Genomic DNA, 20892 nt, shown 5'->3' on the forward strand with positions numbered 1-20892 from the left:
ATTTTTGCTTATAACTTCTGATGGGTTTGTCCAAAAATCATAAATTTGGTCTTGTTGGATTCGGGGTATCATGCCGAGTCAAATGATATCCAATTTTCCCATATCGGACATTTTGGCCGTCGGCTATTTTGAATTTCGTGCTAAAATGCTGTATTTTACGAACGCATTAGCGTATCGTTACGAAACTCGGTATGGGTCCCCAGCACAATACCCTGAAGGAGCCTGAGAAGTTTCAGCACTGCGCCACCTTGTGGTCAAAAGTTATAACAAAATTTACAGAAATGCTAATAACTTTTGAGTATATTAACCGATTGTAATGAAACTGTTTTCAGTAGATTCCTTGGGTCATGCTGAGAACATAGATATCAAACTTTCCATAGTCAGCTGAACTTCCTGTCCGCTGTGTTGTTTTTCTTTAAAAACCTACTTTTTCGAACTCCTCCTAGACCGTTGCTCCGATTTTCACCAAAATTGAACCGTATCATCTTCAGACCATGCTGACAAAAAGTTATGGATTTCAAGTCGATAAGTCAAACCGTTTTCGCATACCAGAGCAACGAATTTGAGGCATGATGCAAAAATGACTCTTGAAGCTGTATCTCTGCTATGCTTTATCATATTCAGACCAAACTTGGTATGTGTCATCACAAGCATGACCTGAGGCATCATACAATGTTTCAGCACAGCGCCACCTACTGGAGTGGAGATATGAAAAATGGCTGTTTTTGCTTATAACTTCTGATGGGTTTGACCAAAATTCATAAATTTGGTATGGTTCATCAGGACAATGCCCTGAAGGAGCCTGAGAAGTTTCGGACCAGCACCACCTTGTGGTCAAAAGTTATAACAAAATTTACAAAAATGCTAATAACTTTTGTCTATATTAACCAATTGTAATGAAACTGGTCTCAGTAGATTCCTTGGGTCATGCTGAGAACAAAGATATCAAATTTGCCATAGTCAGCTGAAATTCCTGTCCGCCATATTGTTTTACTTTAAAAACCTACTTTTTCGAACTCCTCCTAGACCGTTGCTCCGATTTTCACCAAAATTGAACCGTATCATCTTCAGACCATGCCGACAAAAAGTTATGGATTTCAAGTTGATAAGTCAAACCGTTTTCGTATACCAGAGCAAAACATTTGAGATATGATGCAAAAATGACTCTTGAAGCTGTATCTCTGCAATGCTTTATCATATTCAGACCAAACTTGGTACGTGTCATCACAAGCATGACCTGAGGCATCATACAGTGTTTCGGCGCAGCGCCACCTACTGGAGTGGAGATATGAATAATGGCTATTTTTGCTTATAACTTCTGATGGGTTTGACCAAAATTCATAAATTTGGTATGGGTCATCAGGACAATGCCCTGAAGGAGCCTGAGAAGTTTCGGACCAGCGCCACCTTGTGGTCAAAAGTTATAACAAAATTGACAAAAATGCTAATAACTTTTTTTCTAATTGCTCACTGCTGCTGTTGGTCTGATGCTCCCAGCCATGTTGGCTGGCTTCTTCTGCCGTTTTTGTGCTTGGCCCCGTAATTGCTGCTTGCAGCTATATTTATTATTTATTCAGGTTTATTCATTTATATTCAGGTTATCATTTTATTAAAATTAAGCAAAACAAACGGTTTACTTTCACGAGCCGTCACGTATTTGCGAGCTTGTAGCTGGAATCTCACAAGAACTTCAAAGCTTACAGGCTTCCGTACGTCAACCGCCGCAGCGTCTTCTGGAATTTTTAACGGTTCGATTCCCTCAAGTTTGCATTCGATGCATCCTATATCCCATATCAAGAACACATTCGGGTACGTTCATGCTTCCTCCGTTCTTGCGTTCTTGAGTATTGGAATGAACTTCGACGGTTGATTTTGACGTAAAGCAAGAACACAAGGACGCAAGATCGCTGAAGAACGCATATTGAGAAACAGCCCATTACTCGTACTGAAATTAATACGGATTCTTGCTTACCTTTTGTTTTGTTTCTGCCATTAAGTGGAACGTTAACATTTTTAAATGGTATCGTTTGCAGGGAATAGAAGCTATTTTATTGCGTCGCATGATCATTTTATTTATTTATTTTTTCACTGAAGTTTTGTAGAATTTCATTTACAATGCTGATCTGTTTACCGTGTCGCACGCTGGACGCTCACCACTGCTTCAGCCATCGTATGAATATCCAAATAAATGTGATTTATTTAAATGTGATCAACACACTGAGAAAAGTCGATTCATTTATTTGTTGGAAACATTTAAATGGTGTTTAAACGAGCATAATGAGTAGGCCTACAACTGTTGTCATTGTAATCCCCCTTTTCCACGATCACAGATGAGGAGAATCAGAGATTATGGGTCAAATTCAGCGGACAGACGGACACGAACACAATGTATTTTTATATTTATTTTAACAAATGACAACCACACTAAGCAATTTCATACCTTTATAAAACCGTTATGAAGAAAATGTATAAAATGCTTGCATTTTAAGTGATACTGAAAGTTTATATTTTGGTCTAATCCGTTTTTCTGCTTTATTTGTAAATAGAATTTGGTCTCTTTAATATCAGTCTAAGTGCATTAAGCCTTTTCTTGAGAGGACACGAGAGGAAACCATTTTTATAAACGTGTTGCCTCCATATTTTGGGCTCATTTGCGTATATCTCCACGCAGTATGCTTTAATAAATATGTACAGAATTGTTTGTTTGTCACAAGAAGCGTTTTTCTTGTTAAGCATTTGAATGTCCCCGTCAAGTTCTGCTAATTCACGAGCGCAGTGAAAGTCAGACTTGCAAAGGTAATGTTAATTATTAAACCAAACGAAATCAAAACGTCCAAAAACACTTAGCAATGTGATTCTTTTAATGAGTGATAAGCATAGACTGTAAAAAAATATGGACGTAGTGTCCGTGACGTCACCCATAGAGTTCTGGGGCCAGTTGCACCAGCTGTGCGCAAGTTACAACGTAGACTAGTTTTGAAGTAAATGTGCACTAAGTTACAACTTACGCACTACTAAATATTTTTGTGTTGCACCATTAAACTTAGTTGAAGAGTAACTCTACGTATACACTAAATATTTACAGAAGCCTCCTATCAGGAGTAACGGTTGGAATAAAATAGCAGACTGACTGAACTGCATAAGCTCTTGTTTTACCTGACAGACTTAATTCTTTACACATATGTGACGCTGCTGACATTTACACTCTCTTAAATTTTAAGAGAGAGAACATCATGTGAAAAGATTACTTTGTTAGACACTCTTCGTTCTGCCTTAAGAACAAATGGTGCAACCGAATAAAGTACAGAGTTAGTTACAAACTAGCTAGTAGTTACTAAGCCACTAGTGTGGACTTTACGTTCCAATTTAAGAAAGAACTTACGAACGGCTGGTGCAACCCTGGCTGGTGCAACCCCAGCAGAAGTTGTTGAAATTCCGTGAATTTCAGTTTATCCTTCATTCTGACTTATTTTGCCTCACGTAGTAACAGTAAAAATAAGTTCCCATTAAATATAATAGCCTACTACTTAATCATAAATGTTTTTATATGTAAATAACATTCAGAAACTGTATTTGAAACGAAATTAATAAGGATCAATAAATAAATACTGAAACAACAACAAAAATATAAGAAATTACATTTATTGATTATGACTGATTTTATTTGACATGCAAAACACGGAGTGATAGGACCGATGCACACAGCGGTGCGCTGTTTAACGGGTTCGTGTTGAAGAGTGTCTAACAAAGTAATCTTTTCACATGATGTTCTCTCTCTTAAAATTTAAGAGAGTGTAAATGTCAGCAGCATCATATATGTGTAAAGAATGAAGTCTGTCAGGTAAAACAAGAGCTTATTGATGCAGTTCAGTCAGTCTGCTATTTTATTCCAACCGTTACTCCTGATAGGAGGCTTCCGTAAATATTTAGTGTATACGTAGAGTTACGCTTCATCTAAGTTTAATGGTGCAACACAAAAATATTTAGTAGTGCGTAAGTTGTAACTTAGTGCCCATTTACGTCAAAACTAGTCTACATTGTAACTTGCGCACAGCTGGTGCAACTGGCCCCAGATGCGTAAATGAGGCCGCGGCCATCTTAGCTGCGTGTCACCGCACGTCACTTCCGAATAACTGAAAATGGGCAAAAAGGTGTGGAGGTGGTTTGAGCTGATGTGACTGGTTGCTGAAACCACGCCCGCCTAGCTCGACATGACCATGTTAGCAAGCAAAGGAGCTATCTATCTAGATACTATCTAAATTAATAATGAAGATAAGTTTTATCATCAGAAAGTTCTAAAGGTTTACTGTCAATCTACGGTGTTTTTTTTTAAAGATATAGATGCTTCAACACCAGTAATTTGTGTTGGGTGTGCAAATAACAACATAGAAAATTAAAATGGGACTTCATACCTTTATAATAGAGATCGCGAGATGAATCCAATCTTTGGCACTTGGGTAAAATATAAATGTCCATTGCAAAACAAAAAAACAGTACTTTTTGTCCATGAAATATTGATATATTATCCACTGTTTGCATAACATTTCTTCTGAATGATCTGCTCTCTTTCATCGTTCTTCAAGAAAGGATGCAATCTGAGCAGTGTTTATGTTGTAAAACTGTATACGATCGTATCTAACAAACAAATGAGCCTGTGTCCAAAGTATATTTTTTCAAAATAGTGCAGCAGTTAGTTATAATATCCAAGCAGTGCTGTCAGATTTTGATATCCTCCCACCATTGTCATTGTAGTAAATCTCACAAACAAAACTTTCAGCCAATGTCACCAACGTATTCTGTTTATCTTCCGTATGCATGCACATCTACACAGACATACATCAGTCTAGAATATTATACAGCAAGCCATATTTTATAATTGTATAAAATAATTGAGCACAAATACGGCTAAGATGCCAAATTCAGAGTCAGGAATTAACTGAGGTGACATGACGGTTCACAGACAGCAGCGGCATCTACTTGTCACTCAAGTGACCACGCCCTTAATTATGCCCTTAAAAATTTAAGGCTTAATATAATTTAAAAGAATGAGTTAGAAAAAAATTCACCCCAACCCCCGCGCTGTTGTCATGAAGGGCAAAATTAGCAGTAAAGACCAAAACCACAATTTGAACCAACTTGTAAACATGTTTTTTTTCTGCTGTAAACTTGGCCAATTTAACATGGAACTCAATGAGATTCTGCTCTCTTTTGGAGCCTGTCCCTAGTGGCCAGTTGATGAATCGCAGTTTAAGTCACTTCCGTGGACTTTTTTTTTTTAGCGTGACCCTTTTTATTAACGAGACTGTGGCGAGGGGGGCGTGGTTTAGCGGAATCTGCAGCGGGAAAGAGAGAGAGGAGACGCGCGGTGTCTGAGTGGATTAGACGCAAATGATAATCACCTGTTTCTTGTTTCAGTAATTGGCGTGGAGAGAGTATTTAACGCCAGGAAAAACAGGAGCCTGCAAGAGAGAGAAGGACTGCTGGCTGTTTTCCCCCACTCCTGGATCTTTATTATTGGAGTGAACTGTGGTTTTGTGTTTGATCGTTTTGTGCCTATCTGCACGCTGTTTTGTTATTATTGTTTGTGTGAAATAAACAGCCAGTAGTCAACGCTGACCCTGTCCTCTTCCCTCCTTATCTTACGAACTTTGTTACACTGGTGCCGAAACCCGGGAGGGAAGATGGATGCCGCCGCCATGCCAGAGTCCTCCGCTGCGCCATTTGCGGCAATAATTACATCCCTCGCGGTCATGCAACATGACCAACACCAGGCCCTGCTGGACTTAAGACACGATCAGGAGAGGCAGTTCTACGCCGTCCTCCAAGCCCAGCAGGAAGACCGCGAGAGGTTCCGGAGCGGGATGGATCGGGAGGCTCGGCCGGGAGCCTCGGACCAACGTGCTGTGCCCGCCCACCTCCCACTCAATAAAATGGGGCCTGAGGACGACCCGGAGGCATTCATCGATCTATTCGAAACATCCGCCGAGATCTGTGGCTGGCCGCGGGACCAGTGGCCGATGCGCCTGGTCCCGTTGCTCTCCGGGGAGTCCCAGGTAGCGGCACAGCAGCTTCCGGTGCGGAGCCTCCTGGACTTCGACGACCTTAAGAGGGCCATCATCCAGCGTGATGGCCCAACAGCTCCGGGACTCCTGCCGCAAATGGTTGCTGGCCGGCGGAAGCGACGTGGCACCACTCGGCTTCCGAGGAGAACGGCCGAGTGGGTCCAGTGCCACCGCCCCACGTCGCTGGAGTCGGCTATCCAACTTGCGGAGGATCATATGGTGGCGTGCCCCGGGGTCGGCGAACCTTTATCATCCACTTCTCTCTCTCCCTCTCTTCCATCTCCTTCTCTCTCTTGCCCTGTCCCTTTACCCAGGTCTCGTCCACCCGGGGGCGGGGCGGGAATGGCCATATTCCTTATGCAGCTCCCAGAGTCCCGCCCAGGACTGGCACCAGCCGGGTTGGACACGGCTCCTGTGTCTCCGCTCTCTCCACGCCAACCGTCTAATCCACCCTCTGCCACTGGAGCGGCGGGGAGGTCTGGGCCGGCCTGTTGGCGTTGCGGGGACCCGGGCCATTTCGTGGACAGGTGTCCTGTAATGGAGGTGGGAACAATGGTCCGGGTCCCGGATGCCCCGCAGGCTGCCCCCGGTCAAGCTGGGTGGTACCAAATACCTGTGAGTATCGTGGGGATTGGTGGATTCAGGATGTAACAAAACCTCGATCCATCAAAATCTGATACAATCCGGGGCATTGGATAATAGCCGCGTGGTTAAGGTGCGGTGTGTGCACGGGGATGTGGTAGAGTATCCTATTGTGACAGTCATTACTCAATTTAGGGGTCAAAAGCATAGCGTTGAGGTGGCAGTTAACCCGCACCTCCAGCATCCGTTAATTTTGGGAACGAATTGGCCAGCATTTACAGAATTATTAGGGGTTTTATGTACGGATGCTTCTTGGGGAAAAAATGCACTGGAGGGGTGCGTGAGTGTGCAGGCAGGAGAGACTGAATCGGGACCTCTGAGTACTGCCTCAGGGGAACAGAGCGAAATCAAGTGACTTATTCTCTCGGACCGCGATGATTTTCCCCTGGAGCAGTCTCAGGACGAGACGCTGAAACGTGCGTTTGAACAGGTCAGTACCATCGACGGTCAGCCTCTCCATCCTGGACAACTGCTTACCTATCCATATTTTGCAGTTATAAAAAATAGGTTGAATCGAGTAACCCAAGACGCTCAGACAAAAGAAGATACAACCCAGTTGTTAGTTCCTAGGAGCCGCAGGGAAATGCTTTTTCAAGCGGCTCATTCTAATCCAATGGCTGGACATTTAGGACAGGGAACGACACTAAATCGCCTCATGACCCGTTTTTTTTGGCCGGGCATTCACGAGATTGATTGATTGATTTATAAAGCACTATTAAAACAACAGAGCGTTGACCAAAGTGCTGTACAATGCAAAAATTCTACATAAAATAAAACAACCTCTAAAACAGTACACACACACACACACAAAAGCCAATGCCTCAACACACTGCGGACTCAAAAGCTAAACTAAAAAGATGAGCCTTCAAACGTCTTTTAAAAATGCTTAGAGTAGAGGATACTCTAATATGAGATGGTAAACTATTCCATCTCTTTGGTGCTGCCACTGCGAAGGCCCGATCACCCCTCCGATTGTATCTCGTCCTCTGAATAATTAAGACAGACTGATCAGAAGATCTTAAAGACCTGGAAGGCTTATGCACCTGTAAAATCTCTGACAGGTACGAGGGAGCTAATCAATTCAGGCACTTATAAACAAAAATCAGGAGCTTAAAATCAATCCTATACTGGACAGGCAACCAACCCAAAGAGGATAAAATGGGAGAAATATGGTCACATTTGCGTGTCCTCGTCAAGAGCCTAGCAGCAGCATTTTGGACTAATTGCAACCGGTTCAATGCCTTTTGACAAACACCTACATACAAAGAGTTGCAATAGTCAAGTCGTGTAAACACAAAAGCATGGATCACCTTCTCACAGTCATCAAAAGAAAGAAAAGGTTTAACCTTCGCCAAGAGACGTAAAATGAAAAAAACTTGTTTTAACGACTGAATTTATCTGTTTATCGAATTTTAGAGAACTGTCAAATAGTACCCCTAAATTTTTAACCACAGGTTTACAAAAAGGGGTCAGCTCACCTAAATTTGACAGTTCAGGAAGAGCAGGACCACTGAACCAAACAAGCTCCGTTTTTCTCTCATTGAAGTTTAAAAAATTTGCTGACAGCCAGACTTTAGCCTCCTTTAAACAGTTCACTAGAGAATCCAGAGCTTGTTCATTACTTTTCCTTAAGGGCAAGTACATTTGCGTGTCATCCGCATAAAAATGAAAGGAAATTCCATACTTGCGAAAGATTGTCCCTAGAGGTAAAATATACAAAGAAAATAAAATAGGGGCAAGAATGGATCCTTGGGGGACACCGCAAATCAATGGGGCAGAAGATGAATAGGCCTGGCCTATATTAACAGAGAAACTCCTATTCGATAAGAACGACCTAAACCACTTTAAAGCAATACCCCGAATACCCGCCACTTCCTCGAGGCGTGAAATGAGGATCCCATGATCGATCGTATCGAAAGCTGCCGTAAGATCTAAAAGAAGAAGAACCACAGAGTGGCCAGAATCACGTAACAATAAAATATCATTAAGCACTTTTAGCAATGCAGACTCTGTACTGTGGTGGGCTTTAAAACCGGACTGAAAAACCTCAAACACAGCATTTTGGTCCAAAAAACTCTGCAATTGGCTAAGAACAATTTTCTCTAAGACCTTAGATAAAAACGGAAGTTTTGATATTGGTCTAAAATTAGATAAATCAGAGCAATCCAAATTTGGCTTTTTAACAAGAGGTTGCACTACAGCATGTTTCAATGACAGCGGGACCATACCAGAAAGTTTCAGACCAGCGCCACCTCGTGGTCAAAAGTTATAACAAAATTTACAAAAATGCTAATAACTTTTGACTGTATTCACCAATTGTAATGAAACTGGTCTCAGTAGATTCCTTGGGTCATGCTGAGAACATAGATATCACATTTGCTATAGTCAGCTAAACTTCCTGTCCGCCATATTGTTTTTCTTCAAAAACCTACTTTTTCGAACTCCTCCTAGACCGTTGCTCCAATTTTCACCAAAATTGAACCGTGTCATCTTCAGACCATGCCGACAAAAAGTTATGGATTTCAAGTCGATAAGTCAAACCGTTTTCGTATACCGGAGCAAAGAATTTGAGATGTGATGCAAAAATTACCCTTGAAGCTGTATCTCTACAATGCTTTGACATATTTAGACCAAACTTGGTACATGTCATCACAAGCATGACCTGAGGCATTATACAGTGTTTCGGTGCAGCGCCACCTACTGGAGTGGAGATATGAAAAATTGTTATTTTGCTCATAACTTCTGATGAGTTGGACCAAAATTCATAAATTTGGTATGGGTCATCAGGACAATGCCCTGAAGGAGCCTGAGAAGTTTCAGACCAGCGCCACCTCGTGGTCAAAAGTTATAACATAATTTACAAAAATGCTAATAACTTTTGACTGTATTCACCAATTGTAATGAAACTGGTCTCAGTAGATTCCTTGGGTCATGCTGAGAACATAGATATCACATTTGCTATAGTCAGCTAAACTTCCTGTCCGCCATATTGTTTTTCTTTAAAAACCTACTTTTTCGAATTCCTCCTAGACCGTTGCTCCGATTTTCACCAAAATTGAACCGTGTCATCGTCAGACCATGCCGACAAAAAGTTATGGATTTCAAGTCGATATGTCAAACCGTTTTCGTATACCAGAGCAAAGAATTTGAGGCATGATGCAAAAACGACTCTTGAAGCTGTATCTCTTCAGTGCTTTGACATATTCAGACCAAACTTGGTATGTGTCTTCACAAGCATGACCTGAGGCAGCATACTCTGTTTCGGCGCAGCGCCACCTACTGGAGTGGAGATATTAAAAATGCCATTTTTGCTTATAACTTCTGATGGGTTTGACCAAAATTCATAAATTTGGTATGGGTCATCAGGACAATGCACTGAAGGAGCCTGAGAAGTTTCGGACCAGCGCCAGCTTGTGGTCAAAAGATATAACAAAATTGACAAAAATGCTAATAACTTTTTTTCTAATTGCTCACTACTGCTGGTCTGATGCTCCCAGCCATGTTGGCTTGCTTCTTGTGCCATTTTTGTGCTTGGCCCCGTAATTGCTGCTTGCAGCTATATTTATTATTCTTCTTCTTCTTCCGCTCTTGAAGTCTATGGCAGCCCATAGAACCGCTTGCGGGAAAGTTGTGAAATTTGGCACACAGTTAGAGGACAGAATGACCTTTGTCCATAGCAAATTTGGAGTCTCTAACTCAATCCCTCTAGCGCCACCAGCTGTCCAAATTTGCACTTATGTTTATGCTAATAACTTTTGAACCATAAGGGCTAGAAACAAAATTCTTTTTTCCTATGATTCCTTGGGTCAAGACGAATCGATTGCATCATATGACGTCATTTTCCGTCATGAAAATTTTTCCGCCATTTTGAATTTTCTGAAAAACCTACTTTTTCGAACTCCTCCTAGGCCGTTAGTCCGATTTTCATGAAAATTAAACCAGATCATCTTCAGACCATGGTGACAAAAAGTTATGGAATTCAAGTCGATTGCTCAAACCGTTTTCGAAAAACACACGAATGAATTGTACGTAGCGCTTGCGAAAATAGAAGTAAGGCTGTATCTCTGCAACACTTTATCATATTCAGACCAAACTTGATACATGTCTTCACAAGCATGACCTGAGGCACCATGCAGTGTTTCGGCTCAGCGCCACCTACTGGTGCGGAGATATGAAAAATGGATATTTTTGCTTATAACTTCTGATGGGTTTGTCCAAAAATCATAAATTTGGTCTTGTTGGATTCGGGGTATCATGCCGAGTCAAATGATATCCAATTTTCCCATATCGGACATTTTGGCCGTCGGCTATTTTGAATTTCGTGCTAAAATGCTGTATTTTACGAACGCATTAGCGTATCGTTACGAAACTCGGTATGGGTCCCCAGCACAATACCCTGAAGGAGCCTGAGAAGTTTCAGCACTGCGCCACCTTGTGGTCAAAAGTTATAACAAAATTTACAGAAATGCTAATAACTTTTGAGTATATTAACCGATTGTAATGAAACTGTTTTCAGTAGATTCCTTGGGTCATGCTGAGAACATAGATATCAAACTTTCCATAGTCAGCTGAACTTCCTGTCCGCTGTGTTGTTTTTCTTTAAAAACCTACTTTTTCGAACTCCTCCTAGACCGTTGCTCCGATTTTCACCAAAATTGAACCGTATCATCTTCAGACCATGCTGACAAAAAGTTATGGATTTCAAGTCGATAAGTCAAACCGTTTTCGCATACCAGAGCAACGAATTTGAGGCATGATGCAAAAATGACTCTTGAAGCTGTATCTCTGCTATGCTTTATCATATTCAGACCAAACTTGGTATGTGTCATCACAAGCATGACCTGAGGCATCATACAATGTTTCAGCACAGCGCCACCTACTGGAGTGGAGATATGAAAAATGGCTGTTTTTGCTTATAACTTCTGATGGGTTTGACCAAAATTCATAAATTTGGTATGGTTCATCAGGACAATGCCCTGAAGGAGCCTGAGAAGTTTCGGACCAGCACCACCTTGTGGTCAAAAGTTATAACAAAATTTACAAAAATGCTAATAACTTTTGTCTATATTAACCAATTGTAATGAAACTGGTCTCAGTAGATTCCTTGGGTCATGCTGAGAACAAAGATATCAAATTTGCCATAGTCAGCTGAAATTCCTGTCCGCCATATTGTTTTACTTTAAAAACCTACTTTTTCGAACTCCTCCTAGACCGTTGCTCCGATTTTCACCAAAATTGAACCGTATCATCTTCAGACCATGCCGACAAAAAGTTATGGATTTCAAGTTGATAAGTCAAACCGTTTTCGTATACCAGAGCAAAACATTTGAGATATGATGCAAAAATGACTCTTGAAGCTGTATCTCTGCAATGCTTTATCATATTCAGACCAAACTTGGTACGTGTCATCACAAGCATGACCTGAGGCATCATACAGTGTTTCGGCGCAGCGCCACCTACTGGAGTGGAGATATGAATAATGGCTATTTTTGCTTATAACTTCTGATGGGTTTGACCAAAATTCATAAATTTGGTATGGGTCATCAGGACAATGCCCTGAAGGAGCCTGAGAAGTTTCGGACCAGCGCCACCTTGTGGTCAAAAGTTATAACAAAATTGACAAAAATGCTAATAACTTTTTTTCTAATTGCTCACTGCTGCTGTTGGTCTGATGCTCCCAGCCATGTTGGCTGGCTTCTTCTGCCGTTTTTGTGCTTGGCCCCGTAATTGCTGCTTGCAGCTATATTTATTATTTATTCAGGTTTATTCATTTATATTCAGGTTATCATTTTATTAAAATTAAGCAAAACAAACGGTTTACTTTCACGAGCCGTCACGTATTTGCGAGCTTGTAGCTGGAATCTCACAAGAACTTCAAAGCTTACAGGCTTCCGTACGTCAACCGCCGCAGCGTCTTCTGGAATTTTTAACGGTTCGATTCCCTCAAGTTTGCATTCGATGCATCCTATATCCCATATCAAGAACACATTCGGGTACGTTCATGCTTCCTCCGTTCTTGCGTTCTTGAGTATTGGAATGAACTTCGACGGTTGATTTTGACGTAAAGCAAGAACACAAGGACGCAAGATCGCTGAAGAACGCATATTGAGAAACAGCCCATTACTCGTACTGAAATTAATACGGATTCTTGCTTACCTTTTGTTTTGTTTCTGCCATTAAGTGGAACGTTAACATTTTTAAATGGTATCGTTTGCAGGGAATAGAAGCTATTTTATTGCGTCGCATGATCATTTTATTTATTTATTTTTTCACTGAAGTTTTGTAGAATTTCATTTACAATGCTGATCTGTTTACCGTGTCGCACGCTGGACGCTCACCACTGCTTCAGCCATCGTATGAATATCCAAATAAATGTGATTTATTTAAATGTGATCAACACACTGAGAAAAGTCGATTCATTTATTTGTTGGAAACATTTAAATGGTGTTTAAACGAGCATAATGAGTAGGCCTACAACTGTTGTCATTGTAATCCCCCTTTTCCACGATCACAGATGAGGAGAATCAGAGATTATGGGTCAAATTCAGCGGACAGACGGACACGAACACAATGTATTTTTATATTTATTTTAACAAATGACAACCACACTAAGCAATTTCATACCTTTATAAAACCGTTATGAAGAAAATGTATAAAATGCTTGCATTTTAAGTGATACTGAAAGTTTATATTTTGGTCTAATCCGTTTTTCTGCTTTATTTGTAAATAGAATTTGGTCTCTTTAATATCAGTCTAAGTGCATTAAGCCTTTTCTTGAGAGGACACGAGAGGAAACCATTTTTATAAACGTGTTGCCTCCATATTTTGGGCTCATTTGCGTATATCTCCACGCAGTATGCTTTAATAAATATGTACAGAATTGTTTGTTTGTCACAAGAAGCGTTTTTCTTGTTAAGCATTTGAATGTCCCCGTCAAGTTCTGCTAATTCACGAGCGCAGTGAAAGTCAGACTTGCAAAGGTAATGTTAATTATTAAACCAAACGAAATCAAAACGTCCAAAAACACTTAGCAATGTGATTCTTTTAATGAGTGATAAGCATAGACTGTAAAAAAATATGGACGTAGTGTCCGTGACGTCACCCATAGAGTTCTGGGGCCAGTTGCACCAGCTGTGCGCAAGTTACAACGTAGACTAGTTTTGAAGTAAATGTGCACTAAGTTACAACTTACGCACTACTAAATATTTTTGTGTTGCACCATTAAACTTAGTTGAAGAGTAACTCTACGTATACACTAAATATTTACAGAAGCCTCCTATCAGGAGTAACGGTTGGAATAAAATAGCAGACTGACTGAACTGCATAAGCTCTTGTTTTACCTGACAGACTTAATTCTTTACACATATGTGACGCTGCTGACATTTACACTCTCTTAAATTTTAAGAGAGAGAACATCATGTGAAAAGATTACTTTGTTAGACACTCTTCGTTCTGCCTTAAGAACAAATGGTGCAACCGAATAAAGTACAGAGTTAGTTACAAACTAGCTAGTAGTTACTAAGCCACTAGTGTGGACTTTACGTTCCAATTTAAGAAAGAACTTACGAACGGCTGGTGCAACCCTGGCTGGTGCAACCCCAGCAGAAGTTGTTGAAATTCCGTGAATTTCAGTTTATCCTTCATTCTGACTTATTTTGCCTCACGTAGTAACAGTAAAAATAAGTTCCCATTAAATATAATAGCCTACTACTTAATCATAAATGTTTTTATATGTAAATAACATTCAGAAACTGTATTTGAAACGAAATTAATAAGGATCAATAAATAAATACTGAAACAACAACAAAAATATAAGAAATTACATTTATTGATTATGACTGATTTTATTTGACATGCAAAACACGGAGTGATAGGACCGATGCACACAGCGGTGCGCTGTTTAACGGGTTCGTGTTGAAGAGTGTCTAACAAAGTAATCTTTTCACATGATGTTCTCTCTCTTAAAATTTAAGAGAGTGTAAATGTCAGCAGCATCATATATGTGTAAAGAATGAAGTCTGTCAGGTAAAACAAGAGCTTATTGATGCAGTTCAGTCAGTCTGCTATTTTATTCCAACCGTTACTCCTGATAGGAGGCTTCCGTAAATATTTAGTGTATACGTAGAGTTACGCTTCATCTAAGTTTAATGGTGCAACACAAAAATATTTAGTAGTGCGTAAGTTGTAACTTAGTGCCCATTTACGTCAAAACTAGTCTACATTGTAACTTGCGCACAGCTGGTGCAACTGGCCCCAGATGCGTAAATGAGGCCGCGGCCATCTTAGCTGCGTGTCACCGCACGTCACTTCCGAATAACTGAAAATGGGCAAAAAGGTGTGGAGGTGGTTTGAGCTGATGTGACTGGTTGCTGAAACCACGCCCGCCTAGCTCGACATGACCATGTTAGCAAGCAAAGGAGCTATCTATCTAGATACTATCTAAATTAATAATGAAGATAAGTTTTATCATCAGAAAGTTCTAAAGGTTTACTGTCAATCTACGGTGTTTTTTTTTAAAGATATAGATGCTTCAACACCAGTAATTTGTGTTGGGTGTGCAAATAACAACATAGAAAATTAAAATGGGACTTCATACCTTTATAATAGAGATCGCGAGATGAATCCAATCTTTGGCACTTGGGTAAAATATAAATGTCCATTGCAAAACAAAAAAACAGTACTTTTTGTCCATGAAATATTGATATATTATCCACTGTTTGCATAACATTTCTTCTGAATGATCTGCTCTCTTTCATCGTTCTTCAAGAAAGGATGCAATCTGAGCAGTGTTTATGTTGTAAAACTGTATACGATCGTATCTAACAAACAAATGAGCCTGTGTCCAAAGTATATTTTTTCAAAATAGTGCAGCAGTTAGTTATAATATCCAAGCAGTGCTGTCAGATTTTGATATCCTCCCACCATTGTCATTGTAGTAAATCTCACAAACAAAACTTTCAGCCAATGTCACCAACGTATTCTGTTTATCTTCCGTATGCATGCACATCTACACAGACATACATCAGTCTAGAATATTATACAGCAAGCCATATTTTATAATTGTATAAAATAATTGAGCACAAATACGGCTAAGATGCCAAATTCAGAGTCAGGAATTAACTGAGGTGACATGACGGTTCACAGACAGCAGCGGCATCTACTTGTCACTCAAGTGACCACGCCCTTAATTATGCCCTTAAAAATTTAAGGCTTAATATAATTTAAAAGAATGAGTTAGAAAAAAATTCACCCCAACCCCCGCGCTGTTGTCATGAAGGGCAAAATTAGCAGTAAAGACCAAAACCACAATTTGAACCAACTTGTAAACATGTTTTTTTTCTGCTGTAAACTTGGCCAATTTAACATGGAACTCAATGAGATTCTGCTCTCTTTTGGAGCCTGTCCCTAGTGGCCAGTTGATGAATCGCAGTTTAAGTCACTTCCGTGGACTTTTTTTTTTTAGCGTGACCCTTTTTATTAACGAGACTGTGGCGAGGGGGGCGTGGTTTAGCGGAATCTGCAGCGGGAAAGAGAGAGAGGAGACGCGCGGTGTCTGAGTGGATTAGACGCAAATGATAATCACCTGTTTCTTGTTTCAGTAATTGGCGTGGAGAGAGTATTTAACGCCAGGAAAAACAGGAGCCTGCAAGAGAGAGAAGGACTGCTGGCTGTTTTCCCCCACTCCTGGATCTTTATTATTGGAGTGAACTGTGGTTTTGTGTTTGATCGTTTTGTGCCTATCTGCACGCTGTTTTGTTATTATTGTTTGTGTGAAATAAACAGCCAGTAGTCAACGCTGACCCTGTCCTCTTCCCTCCTTATCTTACGAACTTTGTTACACTGGTGCCGAAACCCGGGAGGGAAGATGGATGCCGCCGCCATGCCAGAGTCCTCCGCTGCGCCATTTGCGGCAATAATTACATCCCTCGCGGTCATGCAACATGACCAACACCAGGCCCTGCTGGACTTAAGACACGATCAGGAGAGGCAGTTCTACGCCGTCCTCCAAGCCCAGCAGGAAGACCGCGAGAGGTTCCGGAGCGGGATGGATCGGGAGGCTCGGCCGGGAGCCTCGGACCAACGTGCTGTGCCCGCCCACCTCCCACTCAATAAAATGGGGCCTGAGGACGACCCGGAGGCATTCATCGATCTATTCGAAACATCCGCCGAGATCTGTGGCTGGCCGCGGGACCAGTGGCCGATGCGCCTGGTCCCGTTGCTCTCCGGGGAGTCCCAGGTAGCGGCACAGCAGCTTCCGGTGCGGAGCCTCCTGGACTTCGACGACCTTAAGAGGGCCATCATCCAGCGTGATGGCCCAACAGCTCCGGGACTCCTGCCGCAAATGGTTGCTGGCCGGCGGAAGCGACGTGGCACCACTCGGCTTCCGAGGAGAACGGCCGAGTGGGTCCAGTGCCACCGCCCCACGTCGCTGGAGTCGGCTATCCAACTTGCGGAGGATCATATGGTGGCGTGCCCCGGGGTCGGCGAACCTTTATCATCCACTTCTCTCTCTCCCTCTCTTCCATCTCCTTCTCTCTCTTGCCCTGTCCCTTTACCCAGGTCTCGTCCACCCGGGGGCGGGGCGGGAATGGCCATATTCCTTATGCAGCTCCCAGAGTCCCGCCCAGGACTGGCACCAGCCGGGTTGGACACGGCTCCTGTGTCTCCGCTCTCTCCACGCCAACCGTCTAATCCACCCTCTGCCACTGGAGCGGCGGGGAGGTCTGGGCCGGCCTGTTGGCGTTGCGGGGACCCGGGCCATTTCGTGGACAGGTGTCCTGTAATGGAGGTGGGAACAATGGTCCGGGTCCCGGATGCCCCGCAGGCTGCCCCCGGTCAAGCTGGGTGGTACCAAATACCTGTGAGTATCGTGGGGATTGGTGGATTCAGGATGTAACAAAACCTCGATCCATCAAAATCTGATACAATCCGGGGCATTGGATAATAGCCGCGTGGTTAAGGTGCGGTGTGTGCACGGGGATGTGGTAGAGTATCCTATTGTGACAGTCATTACTCAATTTAGGGGTCAAAAGCATAGCGTTGAGGTGGCAGTTAACCCGCACCTCCAGCATCCGTTAATTTTGGGAACGAATTGGCCAGCATTTACAGAATTATTAGGGGTTTTATGTACGGATGCTTCTTGGGGAAAAAATGCACTGGAGGGGTGCGTGAGTGTGCAGGCAGGAGAGACTGAATCGGGACCTCTGAGTACTGCCTCAGGGGAACAGAGCGAAATCAAGTGACTTATTCTCTCGGACCGCGATGATTTTCCCCTGGAGCAGTCTCAGGACGAGACGCTGAAACGTGCGTTTGAACAGGTCAGTACCATCGACGGTCAGCCTCTCCATCCTGGACAACTGCTTACCTATCCATATTTTGCAGTTATAAAAAATAGGTTGAATCGAGTAACCCAAGACGCTCAGACAAAAGAAGATACAACCCAGTTGTTAGTTCCTAGGAGCCGCAGGGAAATGCTTTTTCAAGCGGCTCATTCTAATCCAATGGCTGGACATTTAGGACAGGGAACGACACTAAATCGCCTCATGACCCGTTTTTTTTGGCCGGGCATTCACGAGATTGATTGATTGATTTATAAAGCACTATTAAAACAACAGAGCGTTGACCAAAGTGCTGTACAATGCAAAAATTCTACATAAAATAAAACAACCTCTAAAACAGTACACACACACACACACAAAAGCCAATGCCTCAACACACTGCGGACTCAAAAGCTAAACTAAAAAGATGAGCCTTCAAACGTCTTTTAAAAATGCTTAGAGTAGAGGATACTCTAATATGAGATGGTAAACTATTCCATCTCTTTGGTGCTGCCACTGCGAAGGCCCGATCACCCCTCCGATTGTATCTCGTCCTCTGAATAATTAAGACAGACTGATCAGAAGATCTTAAAGACCTGGAAGGCTTATGCACCTGTAAAATCTCTGACAGGTACGAGGGAGCTAATCAATTCAGGCACTTATAAACAAAAATCAGGAGCTTAAAATCAATCCTATACTGGACAGGCAACCAACCCAAAGAGGATAAAATGGGAGAAATATGGTCACATTTGCGTGTCCTCGTCAAGAGCCTAGCAGCAGCATTTTGGACTAATTGCAACCGGTTCAATGCCTTTTGACAAACACCTACATACAAAGAGTTGCAATAGTCAAGTCGTGTAAACACAAAAGCATGGATCACCTTCTCACAGTCATCAAAAGAAAGAAAAGGTTTAACCTTCGCCAAGAGACGTAAATGAAAAAAACTTGTTTTAACGACTGAATTTATCTGTTTATCGAATTTTAGAGAACTGTCAAATAGTACCCCTAAATTTTTAACCACAGGTTTACAAAAAGGGGTCAGCTCACCTAAATTTGACAGTTCAGGAAGAGCAGGACCACTGAACCAAACAAGCTCCGTTTTTCTCTCATTGAAGTTTAAAAAATTTGCTGACAGCCAGACTTTAGCCTCCTTTAAACAGTTCACTAGAGAATCCAGAGCTTGTTCATTACTTTTCCTTAAGGGCAAGTACATTTGCGTGTCATCCGCATAAAAATGAAAGGAAATTCCATACTTGCGAAAGATTGTCCCTAGAGGTAAAATATACAAAGAAAATAAAATAGGGGCAAGAATGGATCCTTGGGGGACACCGCAAATCAATGGGGCAGAAGATGAATAGGCCTGGCCTATATTAACAGAGAAACTCCTATTCGATAAGAACGACCTAAACCACTTTAAAGCAATACCCCGAATACCCGCCACTTCCTCGAGGCGTGAAATGAGGATCCCATGATCGATCGTATCGAAAGCTGCCGTAAGATCTAAAAGAAGAAGAACCACAGAGTGGCCAGAATCACGTAACAATAAAATATCATTAAGCACTTTTAGCAATGCAGACTCTGTACTGTGGTGGGCTTTAAAACCGGACTGAAAAACCTCAAACACAGCATTTTGGTCCAAAAAACTCTGCAATTGGCTAAGAACAATTTTCTCTAAGACCTTAGATAAAAACGGAAGTTTTGATATTGGTCTAAAATTAGATAAATCAGAGCAATCCAAATTTGGCTTTTTAACAAGAGGTTGCACTACAGCATGTTTCAATGACAGCGGGACCATACCAGAAATCAAACTACCATTAACAATAGACAAAATACTAGGGCCAATAATGTCAAAGACCTTTTTAAATAGCCATGACGGGATACTATCCAAAGGACAATTAGAGGGTTTCATCCGGCCTACAATCTCAGTCAATGTCACAATAGATACTGGCTCGAAGTGGGAAAAAGTAGCAGAGCACAGAATAGGAGCTAAAAGGCCCCCATTACAATTGCCAATCTCAGATCTAATTGCCATGATCTTATCTACAAAAAAGTTTAAAAAATTCTCACAAGTATCAGTAGATTCGTCAATAAAAACTCTGTCATTTGGACTGATCACAGATTTTATAGTGCTGAATAACACTCTCGGTTTATGATAATTACTAGCAATTAGATCCGCTAGATATTTCTTCTTTGCCTCTTTAACGGAATTCTGAAAAGTGGAAAGTGATTCCCTAAAAATGTCATAAGACACCTGGAGTTTATCCCTCTTCCACTTGCGCTCAGCTTTTCTACTAGCCTTTCTAAGAGCCCGAGTAACCTCATTAAGCCAGGGCTCTGTTTTAGGCTTAATAGATCTGACTCCTAAAGGAGCAACAGAATGTAAAATTGAAGCGCAAGAGGAATTAAATTCATTCAACAATAACTCCACATCCAAGTGAGAAGGCGGATCCTCCAGAGTTGTCGTACAAGGAGCACGAATAAATAAATTTTCAAACTGTTCAACAGCTATAGAGTCTATTTTCCCGAGAATGTGCGCAGGTGGTGCGCGGCTTGTCGTGAATGTCAGTTGGTAAACCCACCGGCCACCCCAAATGCGCCTTTGCGCCCCCTCCCATTAATGCAGGTCCCCTTCAAGAGAATTGACATGGACCTCATCGGGCCATTAGAGCGATCAGCAAGAGGACATCGTTTTGCATTGGTCATTGTGGATTATGCAACACGATATCCAGAAGCAGTGGCTCTCCGCAACATTTCCGCTAAGAGTGTTGCTAACGCACTGTTTTCTTTAATCTTCCTAAATAAATCCTCACTGATCAGGGCACGGCGTTTATGTCACGGACGTTACGTGAACTTTACGAATTATTGGGCAT

The 20892-nt window shown here is 41.8% G+C and overlaps 1 protein-coding gene across 8 annotated transcripts in view; it reads right to left on the reverse strand.

The window, feature by feature from the left end:
* The window catches only part of nprl2 (NPR2 like, GATOR1 complex subunit), a 74197-nt gene that overhangs the window by 39791 nt on the left and 13514 nt on the right, over nt 1-20892 (reverse strand). The gene's annotated exons all lie outside the window — the stretch shown is intronic.

The sequence above is a fragment of the Chanodichthys erythropterus genome, chromosome 21 (assembly GCF_024489055.1).
Source record: "Chanodichthys erythropterus isolate Z2021 chromosome 21, ASM2448905v1, whole genome shotgun sequence".
Classification (NCBI taxonomy): Eukaryota; Metazoa; Chordata; class Actinopteri; order Cypriniformes; family Xenocyprididae; genus Chanodichthys; species Chanodichthys erythropterus.